Here is a 16,798-nt window from a genome sequence, read left to right on the forward strand (position 1 = left end):
TGGGATTGCATCATCCTTAAGAAATAAACGATACGCAAATCCGGCGTCAAACTGGGCCTTGTGAACAAGCATCTTCGAAATGCAGGGAACAAACAAAAACACTTGCACAACTCCGTTGATGCTCTATAAAAATAAACTCCATCCACTGGTCCCTTAATGCTGTTTTTTTTTTTTTTGGTAATCTGTGCAGGGTTGTCTTGCCCTGGCAACCAAAAACACACTTCTTTTGTGACTTTTCGCGACGCTCTCGCTCTGATCAGTGAATCGCTCTGATCAGTGAATCGCTCTGATCAGTAAAATGTCTGTGCTCAGCCGCACTATACGGGAGCGCGCGCTCTTCCGGCAGAAGTGCCTTAGGACCCATATAAGGAAATTCCGCTCCATCTAACGTCACACAGAGCCATACTCGAAAAAAACTTTCCGAAACTTGTGACAAACCGGAAGGAGTATTTTTGGAACAGAAATACTCCTTCAAACGTACAACTTAATTTTTGAAACTTTTGCCCATGTTTAGCATGGGAATCCAACTCTTTAACAGTGTAAAAAACTCAGTATGCATGAAATAGCATTTCACCCCCCCCTTTAATGCATTACTTTTCCTTACAAACTTTATTATTGTCGGACAGTAAGTGGTTGTAGAAATGCGCACAAAGAAAGAGTAGGAGCAGAGATGGTCACATTTTTATAGACTGAAATGACTCCTGACTTGACTCGACTCGATGAAAAGGACTTGTGAAAACTTTAAAAGCAATTAGAGTATTTTATCCTTAACTACTTATAGGAATGATATAAAAGGCAGACCGATATTCATCCATTCATATCGCGAGCCGAGCAGCTGAGCAGGTCATATAATAAGCGTTCAGGCACTGTAAAAAAAAATATGCCTCTCCAACATAAAAATTTCTAGTGACCCGTTGCACCTAAAATTTTTAGTTGGCCCAATTTAAGTTGCGGAAACAAACTTTTTTGTGTTGTGCTGACTACCCCTGCATGTAGACGGAACTTGAAATAGAACGTTGTGTCAATTAAATATTTTCTGTTGACTAAACATAGCTTGTTGGGCCAGCAAGCAGACTCAAATTGAAATAAAATGTTGTATTAAATATTTAATCTTGGTCAAAATAGTCTATTTTTCATTATTTCAAATAAATTACACACTGTGCTTTGATAAAGAAGATTTTATGTATTTATTTAAATACATATGAACTTGCCTGTTAGGCTCAAGTAAAATATTACACAAGTATTCAAAGAGTGCCAAAACAAGCATCATGAGGCCATTTGTGAAGTCTCCCAGATTGTCCATGACAACTTCCTCCTCCAGTACTACAGCCACATTGACCACTGTGGGATATGGTCCTGAGTTGGTAGAACTGTCAGTCACTTCCAGGATCCCCATTTTCATGGCCTTTGTGTGTGGCCCCAGTGCCTCAGTATCCTGTGAAACAAAATAAATTATTTTTAGTGTCAGACTGAAAGCATAATGTCTTATGCAATCACTACTGCACTACTACATTATTAAGTCACTTAATTAACAAAGAGGTTACACATATACTCTACCAAAAGTTTAGGATCACCTACTCTTTTCACCATTGGGCATCATTTCAACTTCATGAAATAGTTACCTGAAATACATTAAGATTACGATCTGCAGGGGATAATCAGCTAACAAGTGCAGCAAGTCCGCAGATCCCTTAAAGAGATACTCCACCGAAAAATGAAAGTTCTGTCATCATATACTCACCCTCATGTTGTTTCAAACCTTTATGAATTTCTTTCTTCTGCTGAACAGAAAGGAAGATATTTAGAAGAATGTCAGTGGGGTATCCCTTTAAGACTGTTGGAATAACATTCCCAGAGTCTACTTAGGTTAGATACTGAGAGTGGTTTTCTAACAGTCCTAAAATAGATCTCAAACATGCTGTGCGCACGATGGCTGTTTTTTGTTCAGTCATATTGACCAAAAGTGCGTCAGGTGACTTTCAAGAGGCTGATCAAGATTAACCAATGGTGAAATTAGTCAATTTTGCACAGTATGTAGGTGCTGGTCAAACGGAGCTATATGATAGGAGAAAAACAGCTTAATACTACACCAAAATATTTCTCTCTAATGCATACATGTTGATCTCAAGGTCATAAACAGGGAAGTTGACTGCTTTGCCCATTTTGTTATCCATACCAATTGAAACAATAAATTAGCACCATAATCAAAATCTCACCGAGTTTCCATGTACACTCCATGTAAATAAGATAAAGTAAACAATACGTGTGGCATCCCACAAGCAAAAAAATAAGCCATCATCTCTGAACGCCATTTATGGCATACATTATATTATGTATTTGTGGGATTTGTACTTGTATTGTAGATCATCAACATCAAGTATACATGGAACATTTTTGACAAATTCTGATCATATGATGTAATTCTATTGCTCACATAATACGCATTGGATAAATGTCACAAGACAAAGTATCAACTCAACTGCCAGAGACCTTGAAATTAAAATGTTGAGTTTTTGTGGAGCAGTGAGCTGTTGGCAGTTTCTTCTCTTACACAGGTATCAGAAAATTATGTTACACTGTTTAACACTGTTATATTTTATACAAAGAAATGATTAACATACCTGGGCATCCAGTTGTTCCAGAAGTTCATCCAAGTTGTTTCACCTTCCCTGTCTTGCTTTGGCTCTGTACATCTTTAGCAACCCCTGGGTGTGATTGTCCAGAGATGTCAGAAGAGAATGGCTAACTTCAGGTCAGTACGGTAGATGCAAACCTGTGGGTAATGAAAGATTCAGAAGCAAACAATTAAAAGCAAAGCAAATTATTTCCTAGCCTAAATTATCAGTCACTCTGTGATAGCAAAAGCATAAGTTGTCAATACTAACTGTCTGTTACAGTCAATTATCAAATATATCATAAGCCAAAATGCAAATGGAATTTGAAAATATTGACCATTAAAAATATTAAACGGAAACATGTTGGCAAACTGATAACGTTAAACAACTTACAAATCTGATAACATTAGCAGCTATTTATTTTCGTGTTAGCACAAATTTTTATTTATTTATTTATTTTTATCGGACTGAAATGTTATTTCGTTCTTGCAAAAGGAAGCTTTGTGCAAAGTACTAGCTGCTAACACGAAGGCACACGTGCTTTGAATACCAACTAACTGTTAACTAACGTTAGCCTAAATTATCAGTCACTCTGTATAGCAAAAGCACAAGTTGTCAAGACTAGCTGTCTGTTACAGTCAATTATCATACATATCATAAGCCAAAATGTAAATGGAATTTGAAAATATTGACCATTAAAAATATTAAACGGGAACATGTCATGCCTAACCGTTAGGGTCGACTTTAAATCACATGCCAGTTGGAAAGGAATGCTAAGCTTTATGAGTTAAACATGTTATTTTCCAGCACTGCTAATCACTGTAGGTACTCACAATAAAGTTATTTCAAACTTTGTTGATAGACAATCGATATATTTTTAACCTAAATTTGCTCATTAACTCGCAGCACAAAGTACTCACCAGTGCAATGTCGTGACTCGTGGTGGGGGAAACTCCAGCCTGCTGCCTGCACCTGGTAGAACTCCTTTGCGCATGCTCAGACGATTGACGCTGTTCCCTCTTGCTCGGCCAACATAATATTTTTTGTGCAACGTTAAAAGTTCTCTCAACACAATTATTTATTTTCTCTTGATGAACATTTTGTAGTACATTCATGGAAATCATGCAATCATTGACCAAACATATTTTTCTTTTTTGACACAACCATTATGTTGAGCCAACATGTATTTCCTCATTTGTACAACTTTTTGCATCAGTAATTTTTTACAGTGGGGTCGTTTATGCTTAATATCTTTCAGCACTATATCCTCTAGTATTTAGTTTTTTTTCAAAAGTCAAACATGCTTTATTCAAGACCTTTCAGCTGCGTGCGCTTTCTCTCTCTTTCAAGTTAGAGCTGCGGATGCCGCGATTATTTTAACATCTACAGAAACAACAAAACACAGCAGAAAACAACAATGATGCAAAGATAGTTATTTTCATACTATCTGTTTATCTATCTATAACCTATGACTCTGACTGTTCAAACCAGATGTGACAAGACGTTTCTAATCTACATTTAGCATTATTAATCTGCAATCAAAAAAATATTATAATAACTAAGAATAAACTAAGAACATTTTAAAAGAATCGTAATTATAATTGGTAAAATCTGTTTTTTAGATGGCTAGGATGGAACTTAAACTTTGAAATTGCTATATTTGTCTTTTTTGCTGAAGATGAGAACGTTTTGATTATTGTAGCAACATTGTTTTTAAATAATGCTTTTAAGTAGGCTAAAATATTAAGACATTATAGATTTCAGGAGGAAAACTGCAATAAATGTTTTTTTGTTTGTTTTCTGTCTGGACCTCTGCTTGGAAGAGAATATAAAGGCAGTGCCTTTGAACTTTAATTGAATACCTCTGATTTATATAATAAAGAAATACTTTATTTGTATGGTTTTGTAATCTCTGTCACATATTTCCTTATGTGTCATGATAGATCTGAATCTTATTATAGAATTTGATTACAAAAAAATAAAACTGTTTTAAACATAATGAATTAAAGCATAGCCTATAAATAACAGGCTAGATGTACAATAACAGTATATCTTAAATTGTGTTTTTTTTTTTTTTTTTTTTTTTTTACAAAGCAGATCATATAATATAAGTTTTTTCTATAGCCTAAAACAGGTTTGTAAATAGGAATGAGATGTTTTTTAGCAAGTCATTAAATTAACTAATGAACGATGATTAACTCATGAGTACTTTTATATAAGCTACTCTTTTACTCCTAGTCAAGTAGTTTTTAGACAAGTAATTTTACTTTACTCACTACATTTTTTGGAATTTAATGGTACTTGTATATATTTTTTCAGTACTCTTTCCAACACTGTTCATGGTTAACATGCAAGACATTCTTAACAGAGCAACGAACTGACGATTTAATCTGGAAACGGATGCGAAACAGCTGTTGTGAGGAAACAGCTTATCATTTAATGAATTGACAACTTGTTTGCTAATCTTCATGTTTTTCATTAAACAATAATTTTGTTGGGAACTAAATATCATCATTTTATTTCTTTGGTTTTTGGGTTTTAACTGAAATTAGACTTGTAATTGTAATGATGTGACCATATCCCTATTCAGAGTATCAAAAAATAGACTTGAAATGGGACTTGTGACTGCTGCACATGATGATGATATAACGCTTTTTAATGAATAAAGGTAAAAAATATATTTTAATGAATAAGAAGGTTTTCTTTCTATGGTTTCTAGATTTCAACAAAAAATTACATTTTAACTGTTGCGTATGCCTAATCATGCTTTTTTTTTTTTTTTTTACCTAATCTTAACTTGCAGTGACCAGAAATTATTCTGAAATTTGCGCTCTTTTTATTGTAAAATGTAAACTGTAACTGTCACTGCCATAGTATGATTCACAGAAGGTGCCTCGTGTGATCAAAGTTAGCCATTACACTTTTTCAAATGATAAGTAAATAATAAAACAATTTCTGGCCATACTGCTTCTTTCTTCTTCTGTTCAATGTCCATTTTATGCATATCACATAACCTGCTTTCTAGAATACCCCCAGGACAAGAGCATCTACAAAGAACCAACTGACAATGAACAAGGCAAACACAGGAGTATACACAGGATAACAAGGCTAACAAGCAGGCTAGAACTAGTGAACACAGAAAGGGAACACAGAAAACACTGGGGAAGTACATTTTAAAATAAGAGTGTAACACACAAAACAGGGGAACACAGGCCGGGATCATAACAATAACATTTCCAATTCAAACTGTAAGCATAAACCTAGGCTATGTGCTGGTGTTGTGCCCAATTCTGACTCTGTGTGTAATGTAAGCACCAATCCAAATCTCTATGTGCTCTCATGAGAACTGAAAAACTTATGTGCACCCCTATATTACACATACACACAACAATATTTGTGACGCTGGACCACAAAACCAGTCTTAAGTGTCAATTTCTCGAAATAAATAAGCTTTCCATTGATGTATGGTTTATTAGGTTCAGACAATATTTGCCCAAGATACAACTATTAGAAAATCTGTAATCTGAGGGTTCAGAAAAAATCTAAATACTCAGAAAATTGCCTTTGAATTTGTCCAAATGAATTCTTAGCACTTCATATTACTAATCAAATATTACGATATTTTGATATATTAAGAGCAGGAAATGTACAAAATTTCTGCATGGAACATGATATTTACTTAATTTCCTAATGATTTTTGGCATAAAAGAAGAATCTATAATTTTGACCCATACAGTTTTTTGGGGGCTATTACTAAAAAATATACCCCAGCGACATACTGGTTTTGTGGTCCAGGGCCACATATATACATATATACACTCACCTAAAGTATTATTAGAAACACCTGTTCAATTTCTCATTAATGCAATTATCTAATCAACCAATCACATGGCAGATGCTTCAGTGCATTTAGGGTTGTGGTCCTGGTCAAGACAATCTCCTGAACTCCAAACTGAATGTCAGAATGGGAAAGAAAGGTGATTTAATCAATTTTGAGAGTGGTATGGTTGTTGGTGCCAGTCGGGCCGGTCTGAGTGTTTCACAATCTGCTCACTTACTGGGATTTTCACACACAACCATTTCTAGGGTTTACAAAAAATGGTGTGAAAAGGGAAAAACATCCAGTATGCAGCAGTCCTGTGGGCGAAAATGCTTTGTTGATGCTGGCGGTCAGAGGAGAATGGGCCTACTGATTCAAGCTGATAGAAGAGCAACTTTGACTGAAATAACCACTAGTTACAGCCGAGGTATGCAGCAAAGCATTTGTGAAGCCACAACAGAGGCGGATGGGCTACAACAGCAGAAGACCCCACCAGGTACCACTCATCTCCACTACAAATAGGAAAAAGAGGCTACAATTTGCACGAGCTCACCAAAATTGGACAGTTGCAGACTGGAAAAATGTTGCCTGATCTGATGAGTCTCGATTTCTGTTGAGACATTCAGATGGTAGAGTCAGAATTTGGCGTAAACAGAATGAGAACATGGATCCATCATGCCTTGTTACCACTGGGCTGGCTGTTGGTGGGATGTTTTCTTGGCACACTTTAGGCCCCTCAGTGCCAATTGGGCATCGTTTAAATGCCACGGCCTACCTGAGCATTGTTTCTGACCATGTCCATCCCTTTATGACATCCATGTACCCATCCTAATGCACCATGTCACAAAGCTCGAATCATTTCAGATTAGTTTCTTGAACATGACAAAGAGTTTACTGTACTAAAATGACCCCCACAGTCACGAGATCTCAACCCAATAGAGTATCTTTGGGATGTAGTGGAACGGGAGCTTCATGCCCTAGATGTGCATCCCACAAATCTCCATCACCTGCAAGATGCTATCCTATCAATATGGGCCAACATGTCTAAAGAATGCTTTCAGCGCCTTGTTGAATCAATGCCATGACGAATTAAGGCAGTTCTGAAGGTGAAAGGGCTCAAACACAGTATTAGTATGGTGTTCCTAATAATCCTTTAGGTGAGGGTATGTACTGTATACAGACTCACACACACACACACACACACACACCTCGCTATGGTCTATGAGTGTCAGGGGTCCAGGGCATGTCTTTTCCAGCAAGAATATCTGAAACAGAATAATCATAATGATGCAGTTATGGAGAGTTTCTCGGCTCTTGTTATAACTGGCTTTTTACAGCAGTGTTCATGACTTTGCATATTTCCTTCAGAATATCTGTTTCTCTAGTGCCTCTTATGCATGCAGCCTATCGAAAAATTCCCTACTTACACATTATTATTGCACAGTCAAGCTCACATATAAAGTTGTCACAATCTGTCCTTTTACACACCTCACTGCTGAGAGTGGATTCTAATTACTGTGGCAGTCTCATTGCCCACAGCCGTGCTTCCTCCTGTCAACTCCTATCTCCACCATGATTGTTCACCATAGCAACAAGCCACATGGGTCCCTCATGTGGGCCAGAGCTGGTGAGACCCAAGAATTCAGTTCTCCTTTTAACCATTACAATTGGCAACCGCTTCTCAGACCTCTCTGCTTCATCATCAGAGCAGTGATGAAATGGCACTGCCACCTACACCACTCATTTCAGTAGTCCAGTCAAGACGTGGAAAGCAGCGAAAAGGGGGTGTTACTGCGGAGGTTTTGCAGACAAAAGACATCTAATCAGTGCCCAGCGAAGCAGATCGGCCAGGAAAATTGACCTTTGAAACAAGAGCTTTAGCGTTTAATTAGACCAAACCTTCATGTACTGTCAAGCTACATGCTGGTGCAATGAGCTTACTAAAATCCCAAATGTTACAACCGCTTTGTGCTTTGGCAAATCAAACAGTGTAGAGCGTTTTTTAGAGTTGAGGCAAATTGGTCTGTGAAATGTATCTATTCTTTTAATGCATTATCATGGTTTGAAGAGAAAATCAGAGGTATAAAGCACCTTGTAAAAATGTTTTGACACATGAAATGTGACGTATCTCTACAGGAAGTCCTCATTTAAAAACAAAAAATAATAATTTTGTCTTAAGGAAGTCCTTATTTCAGTCTGAATAAATTATTGAAATAAAATAAAATAAAATTCAATTGTAAAGTCCTCAAACATCAGCCACCTGAGAGCTAGCAAAATCCTACACACACTGCAGGTCTATGGTCCTAAATTCCCTGAGCTGCTATATTTGTTTAAGTGCTGTTTAGACTAAATTGTGGTTAATGTCAGATGACGCAGAACATGAATGGCTCCACTGGAGATCATCAGTGAATGAGTGCACTTTAAGCAATGCCCTCTCTTAAAAGAGTGCCGCAATGTATGAAATGAATTGATGTTACCTTCTGTGCAGAAGAAATAAAGTATAAACATCAATGAGAAATTAGGAAAAAGTTAATATCAGGATTGGTTTTTTTTTTCTTAAAACTATGAGTATGTAATGAGTGAACAAATCTTTTTCTTATAAGGCATGTTTGGCATGTCAGACAGCTGCATAAACGACCTTTGTTGACTGCCAAACAAAGGCTTTCTCAAGAATAACCAATACATCTTGTACAGTTTCATACCATTTTTTCATCAGAGAAAGCAATGTAACACTGTAACAGCAGGCTCACCACCCACCCTTCACTGACTGCTGCTGGGGCTAAAATATATGATTAAGCTGAATCACACATTTGTCACTGTATTGACTTTTATGGGATGCCTACACTCAACGGCTGTGAATATATATCTCATGTCTGCACAAACAACTTTACACAGTCCTCATTTTGGATATAACTGAGGTGAACATTTAATATTACAATAAATATTAGCACTGAATTAATATTAGTAAAACACAGAAAATAATAATTATAATAAAATAATAATAATGATGATAATAAAAGATAAAAATAAAAAATAAAATAAACCTTTATTCAACCTTTTGAAATAGTGAATACACTTGAATTTTCAAACAACAAAACATTTCAGGACACAGTAGCAAAAAAGATAATAATGCTTTGGGGCACTGAAATGAGATCTTAATTTAGGAAGCAAGCCATTTCCGCTGGAATTTTATTCATCCTTTTTTTCTGCTTAGGAATTCATAGACTTAAGGTTAAATCAATCCAAGCAGGCATTTTTTTTTTTTTTTTTTGCTCAGGAAAGTACTGAACAATTGACTGTAATAATCTGCTTTTATCTGCTGACACTGACAGTGATTCACCAGATGATCACAGTGTCTGTCAGAATGGTTGGTACATTGCAAATGATTTCTTAAACCATTATTAAAATCGCCTGGAAAAGCGAGTTCATGAATTTCAATAAGAGAGAGAGTGATTGAGAAGCTAACTTCATGAAGATCTGTCAAATATCCCTTCTTCACGGTTAAAGGGATCTCCGGGTATTAGGACACGTATAGCTTAATGGTCGCCGTGATTTTGACAAGTTGGACATGTTCCTGGATCGACATAATTTGATGATCCTGGATCGACATTATTGTCCAAAAATTTTGAATTAACCCAATCCCTACCACTAAACCTAACATAATTTATTCCTAAAATCAAAGTTGGTGATCCAGAAAATCACATGCGCCACAGCTTAACATAACAAAAATGATTAAATATGTAGTAGAAAACCCATGAAAGATGTATGTTATTTAAAAAAAAAAAATTGATTTGTTTTTACAATATGGGAGGCGCAATTATTTTATGTGCATTGTGCACAGTACATTCTGCGTAGATGACGTCAAATGGTTGTACTCGGTGAGCTAATGGTGCTTTTTACCATGACACAACTCAGAATAAACAACTCAAAAAAATAAAATACTGATACAACACCACATTGTGTGGCTTTTGGTTGAAATTTTCAGTCGCAGGACAACAAGAGAAGCAATATAAGACATCACAGATTTCCTAGCGATAAGAAGAGGAGAAAAGAATGGGAAGTTGCATATGGACGAATAAAACTTCTTTAAGACCCGCTTTTTTCTCTCCACTTTAGCCCTGATGCCTTTGAATCTTTTAGTAGACCTCAGCCTCTGAAACAGCTTAGAAACGGCTGAGACAAGAAACGCTATTCCATCCTGTTAGGATGTAAACATGCCGATGCTAATCATGATGCTGCGGCCGCTGGAGGAGTTTCTCAGCACAGATTTCCCCTGAGATTCGGGCGTTTCGACTCCTTGTGGGGAAAAAAATCGAAGGTACGGCATTTGGTTTAAGCCTATACTAATATCCATCACCACATGTAAATTTTTTCGACAGCTGTAGTCATCATATCAGTATTTTATTTTCAGAGTTGTCTATTCAGAGTTGTGTTGCAGTAAAAACAGCAACAGGTAGCGGCAGTAGCACACAAAGTGCAACCATTTTACGTCATCAGAATAATGGCCATTAATACTCTATTCGTATCATTATTATGTTACATTTTAATATGTTGCCTCAAATGCATTTGATGTGTTTGCTATCATGACTCCAGTTGAATTGAAAATGTAACCAATTTGGAAATACTGTAATTGAACTGGATGGAAACTCTGTCACCATAGGAGAAATGGGCACTGTGATATATATATATATATATATATATATATATATATATATATATATATATATATATAATACCAGTTTCCAGGGAACATTTCCTATCAGCAGCTGACATCACTGTCACAGCAGCATGTGTCACCTTGAAAGTAATGAGCAGCAGTGTGTTCAGCGTTCTAAGGTCAGCTATAGTGTACCATGCTTTACTCCAATACAGTGTGACTTGTCACTTTGATTTATAGCAGTCATGACCAATGAAATAGTATTGCAGACTAATGCTCCTACTTTATTTTCCACAGGCTTTTATGTACTTTGGTTTAAATATGAAAAAAATGACTGTGGTGTAGTTTTGTAAAGCTAGCACTGCAGAGTCTTACAGGGGACACAGCCATTGAGACAAATATGAATGATAACAAACAGCTTTCTCCAGGTATTAGAAACCTGCTTGCTCTTGACATGAGAAATAAGATTCAGTGCAGTGCTATGCTTATAAGTCCAACAGCCTCCTCTTTTAATAACAGCCTATTTTCAATTACAAATATGAAAAGTTCTCCATATTTGAACTACTATTATTTAATTCACTGTGTTTAAGACAATCATCTGACTTTACTATCACCAAGTAACCTTTGCAGCTTCCTATCCATCTTCATCTGTTGTCATACAAGTCTTGATATATGTGTGGTGGTATTCTGCACTATTTGTTGACAAGTAAATCTATAAGTGCTTTATTTGATAAATGAGAAAAAAACCTTGCACACTATTTGAACATCAACCATGTTGTCTATGCAAGAATATTCCAACAACTGGCACAGACTCAAACAAAAGAAGGGAACAGAAATGAAATAGCAGGTGACACATAATTTATTAGGCAGGTACAGTATGTAATAATAACAGCAATAGATATATGCAGGATACTGACGGGCTGAGGACTGATGGATGGGCAGGCAGACTGACTTGCAGGATATCAAAGGTGAGTCAGGTAGCAGTTCACTAGAGAATGACGAGACCAGACACTGAAGGAGCATGATCTTTGGCAGTTAATCTACCTAATAGGGAGTACTAACAACGAGTGCTAGGTGTCAGTGATTGGGAACGTGCTGACAGGGCGTGAGGATCTGAAGCTGACGAAGTTAGCTTTGTGACACTGACCTTCCAAAATCCCACTTTAACCCCTCTGAACATAATTTTCGAACATATTTAGGACTATGAGATGGCTGCTGACTGTGGGAGTCATGGAGTATGTGGGTAAATAAAAATCAACCAATACACAAAAAAACACTAAGACACAAGAGGTGATTTAATTATCATGTTTTGAAAGTTGTTAACTACATTCCAAAGCCCTATATGGAAAAATGACTGTAAAAATATACAGTGTTTATGCAAGATAAATACAGATACAAATACAGTGTGTATACAGATAAACTTTAACTGGATTATTGTGTATTTCTCATTAACAAAAATAATGAACAGTTCTACTGCCAAGTATAGAGGTCATTAGAATAATTATAAGATTTTACAGTAACAAAGCACAGCACAGTAGCCAAGAAACATTGTAACTCATAGCATTATTATAGAATTTAATTGATGTGAGGTCACAGATATTGGCTCTATTCCTAAATATGAGCTGTCTTGCTTCCTACAAAGAAGACGTTGTCTTAACTCTGTGATACTCTAGGCACAACATGCATATCAGATATTAGGTAAGAAAAAAAATCATAATTATCCTTTTGGAAGCAACCTTTGCATTGGGAAAGTGACTTTGATGCCTTAAAATGGTGTCTGTATATAGGCAGCTCACCAGATAATTTCAGAGCCATTGTCTATTGACTATAATAATTCATTTTCTAACACTAATGCTAATAATGTCAACCTAATGGCTTTTTTTAATGCTCCTGGGTTTAAATATTTTACTCCCACACAACTGACTACCTTCCATCACATTATTAATTAGGGCCCTCAGATTTCATTAGTAGAAAGGTTCGGAGGTGAAATGAAAGAATAAAAAATAAAGAATTAACTCAATAATATGTCTCCAGTCTGTTTTGGCTTAATTATCAGCTATCCGTTTTTCCCTCGTCTTAAGAGTTAATGCATGGATGAGTAACTGGCCATAATTAAATCAAAACCAGAGTTTCTATAATCAAGTGGCATTTCAGAAGCATTCAGACAATTAGAACTGATTTTGAAGTGGCAGAGAGAAGTAGACTAGGTGCAGGAGAAACATGCCTCGTATTTTATCATCTTACCATCTCTGCTGCTTTAACCAATTCTGTTTTAACATATTCCAGCCTGTGACTGCATTTCCCTGCTGGACTCCACATCTCTGACTCTGAGACAGTAATTAGAACAGTGCAGTAGTTTCTGTTCTTTTCCCCTAATCCGCCCTTTAAGGAGAAAGGGCTTATGCTTACACCTTACAGCGAGAAAATCAAAAGAACAGTGTTCAGTATACTGCATTTGTGTTTTGTCCACAAAAAACACTTAATTAATTTAACTAATTGATATATACATAAGACATAATTAGATTTAATGAGGTTTAAAAAAAATTATCTCATGCTGATTTACACAATTGAGTGATAAGTGGATTCATAAGCAGCTCTAAATTTGTATCAATTAAACATTGAAATACTAAAATACCATTTAAATGTTTGGAGTTGGTAATATGTTTTTGAAATAAGCCATTTATTCCTCACCAATGCTGCATTTTATCAAAAATACTGTAATACTGAGAAATATTATCACAATTTATAATTATGGTTATTATAAATTGTTATTAATGTTAAAATCTTTGTCACTTTTGTTAAATTAAACGCATATTTGCTGAATAAAGGTACTGATTTCTTTGGGGGGAAAAAATAAAATAAAAAAATCTTACTGACCACAAACTTCGTAACATTTACATTTACATGTATTAATTTAGCAGACGCTTTTATCCAAAGCGACTTACAGCAGTGTATAGCAATTATATCATTTTAAGACAAAGTTTCCTGCTAGAATATTTTCTTTCTAGTTTTTATATAATCTTTTGAAAATTCAATAAAAAGTGGGCGTACAATAAATCATAAAGGCATAAAGTTGTTAGTCAATTAATATAAAATCAACAATTAAAATAAATAAACAATTATATTAATTAAAATATTAATTATTTGAATGGTGAGCTAATAAAAAACAACCATGACTATTGTTACCATAAGATTATAAGTCTTGAACTGACTAGAGAAAGAATTAGAGCGTCTCCAAGGTGCAGTAGAGGAGAGGTTTACTATAGATTCAGTCATGGATGAATGGTTACAGAAAATGGGTTCTAAATGATTTTCTTGAGCCTGGGTTTATGTCAAGGGTCACATCTCCTGGGGCCAGACCTGAAGTACTGAGATGAGACAACAGATTTGCACGCACACATACATATGCAGTCATGTGCTCATTTTGCACTAGATCAGCAGTGCATTGTGAGCAGAATCAACAAAAGCCTTATAAATTTGCTCCCTTGTGCCACACCAAGGTCTGTAATCTCCAAAACATCGATAGGAGGCAGGTCCACTTATTTACTTAGCCTCACATAAATTGCTCTGTTTAGACATCTGTCTGCAGAAGTTGACCGTTGTGGACATCTGCAAATTAACCTGATGAATGATGAAGACCAAAATAAAAAAGTTATCATAGTGTTGTCCAGGAACACAATGTTCAACCACAAGGAAAATGTTCATGATCATGTTCTCAGCAGATGTGCATCAATCAGCAATAATCAGAAAGCCATTTGAGAGGGGGATTGTGTATACAATAAAAAAAAATCAGTATCAATATGGTTTCAGTGCTATCAGAACAACTCATTTGATGATTAAGTGGGCCATGGGCTACTTACTAAACCTCCAACCAGATGGTAAGAAAAAGGCTAGTTAGCATCACTTTCTCAGCCCTTGCTGGTGGATGCCAGAACTACTATATATATATATTTTATACAAAAGGTATAAAATGTATTTTTCACACACCTAGTTCCTAGAGCCAACACCCATGAGCAAAGATAAAAGTCTCCTTCCAGGTCACATGCTCCTTCAGGTTCATGCACAATCTGCCCAACTGTCACGGAGATGAATGAGAATGCTAACGGATAGCTGTCTCTCCAGGTAATACAGACCTTCTCTGAGGTGAGAAAACTGAGATGTCATCCAATGGAGACCTCTTTCCCTCAAGCAATCTCAACAATCTTAAAGGGGGGGTGAAATGCTATTTCATGCATACTGAGTTTTTTACACTGTTAAAGAGTTGGATTCCCATGCTAAACATGGACAAAGTTTCAAAAATTAAGTTGTACGTTTGAAGGAGTATTTCTGTTCCAAAAATACTCCTTCCGGTTTGTCACAAGTTTCGGAAAGTTTTTTTTGAGTATGGCTCTGTGTGACGTTAGATGAAGCGGAATTTCCTTATATTGGTCCTACGGGCACATCTGCCGGAAGAGCGCGCGCTCCCGTAGAGCATAGCACTGAGAGCACAACAGAATTCACTGATCAGAGCGAGAGCGAAATGTCACAAAAGGAGTGTGTTTTTGGTTGCCAGGGCAAGACAACCCTGCACAGATTACCAAAAGAGAAACAGCATTAAGGGACCAGTGGATGGAGTTTATTTTTACAGAGCATCAACGGAGTTGTGCAAGTGTTTGTGTTTGTTCCCCTGCATTTCGAAGATGCTTGTTTTACAAACAAGGTCCAGTTTGACGCTGGATTTGCACATCGTTTATTTCTTAAGGATAATGCAGTCCCAACGAAAAAGGGTCACGATCGTGTGTTGGAACCGCATGCGGTGAGTAAAACTGCTTCAAATATCTCTGTGTTATTAACTTAGCTATCGGCGCGTAAGCACATCAAGTAAACAACATGCGATGTTGTCATCAAACTGCACTTTCCACATGTACAGCTTTAAAAAAAAAAAAAAAAAAGACGACAAAGTGGAACTTAGTCATTTTCCAAAACCGCTAAGCAAATATATACAGTTTCAGTACATACCACAGAGACGTTGTTGCTGATGCTGCTCTTGTTAAATTTCAGCCTCTGGATCTGATTCTGGATCATAAATATACGCTGAATCTGACTGTTAGCCATGGTTTGTTTTGGTTGGTTTTGTCCTCACGGTGTCACAGCTTCCAAACGCTCTCAACGCAAAAGCCTACTGGCGCTCATGATTCTTTAGCTCCGCCCACACGTCACGCCTCCAGCTGGTCGTGTTTTTCCGGGAAAAATCGGTACAGACTATCTTTCTCCTATGAATATAATAAAACTAAAGACTTTTTGGAGTTATGAAGGATGCAGTACTACTCTATAGGTACTCAAGATTAACAGGATATTGAGTGAAAACGAGCATTTAACCCCCCCTTTAATAAGTCTGAAATACAAAATTAATCCAACAAATCAAGCATCTGCCCTCGAGAGTGTGTGCGTTTAAATAAATGTCTTGCAATGCTTCCACTTATCTGTCAGATGTTCAGTGTAATTCACGAAGTGATTTAACCCCTATTGGAGTTGCAGTGAATGATGTAGAAAAGTGTGTGCCTCACACAGATTTTTCACTATAGGAACTAAGAAGTTGTGTGAAATAAGGTATGAAAAACATATATAACCTTGTTTTAAGGTAGATAAGCCTTCGCTAAGTCCTGCCTTAACAACCGTCTGACATTTTCTCAAGCAAGCTTCTTTCTAACGTAACCAGAAAAGTCC

The 16,798-nt window shown here is 36.4% G+C and overlaps 2 protein-coding genes and 1 long non-coding RNA gene across 4 annotated transcripts in view; all 3 read right to left on the bottom strand.

The window, feature by feature from the left end:
* The window catches only part of LOC128017032 (tubby protein homolog), an 80,729-nt gene that overhangs the window by 60,442 nt on the left and 3,489 nt on the right, over positions 1–16,798 (bottom strand). The gene's annotated exons all lie outside the window — the stretch shown is intronic.
* On the bottom strand, positions 1,564–3,844 carry LOC128017034 (uncharacterized). 2 transcript variants are annotated; one of them, XR_008184345.1, is made up of 3 exons: positions 3,536–3,844; positions 2,622–2,773; positions 1,564–1,778 (listed from the first exon to the last, which is right to left on the bottom strand). It is a non-coding gene; the product is annotated as an uncharacterized LOC128017034 (long non-coding RNA). The 2 variants fall into 2 exon arrangements; XR_008184344.1 differs by having other exon boundaries at positions 1,564–1,781.
* LOC128017033 (ras-related protein R-Ras2) overlaps positions 11,929–16,798 on the bottom strand; it is a 45,086-nt gene continuing 40,216 nt past the window's right edge. Inside the window, exon 7 of the mRNA XM_052602089.1 lies at positions 11,929–12,080. The gene's annotated coding sequence lies outside the window, so the exon portion shown is untranslated. The remainder of the gene's footprint in view (positions 12,081–16,798) is intronic.

Source organism: Carassius gibelio, chromosome A7 (assembly GCF_023724105.1).
Source record: "Carassius gibelio isolate Cgi1373 ecotype wild population from Czech Republic chromosome A7, carGib1.2-hapl.c, whole genome shotgun sequence".
NCBI classification, from domain to species: Eukaryota; Metazoa; Chordata; class Actinopteri; order Cypriniformes; family Cyprinidae; genus Carassius; species Carassius gibelio.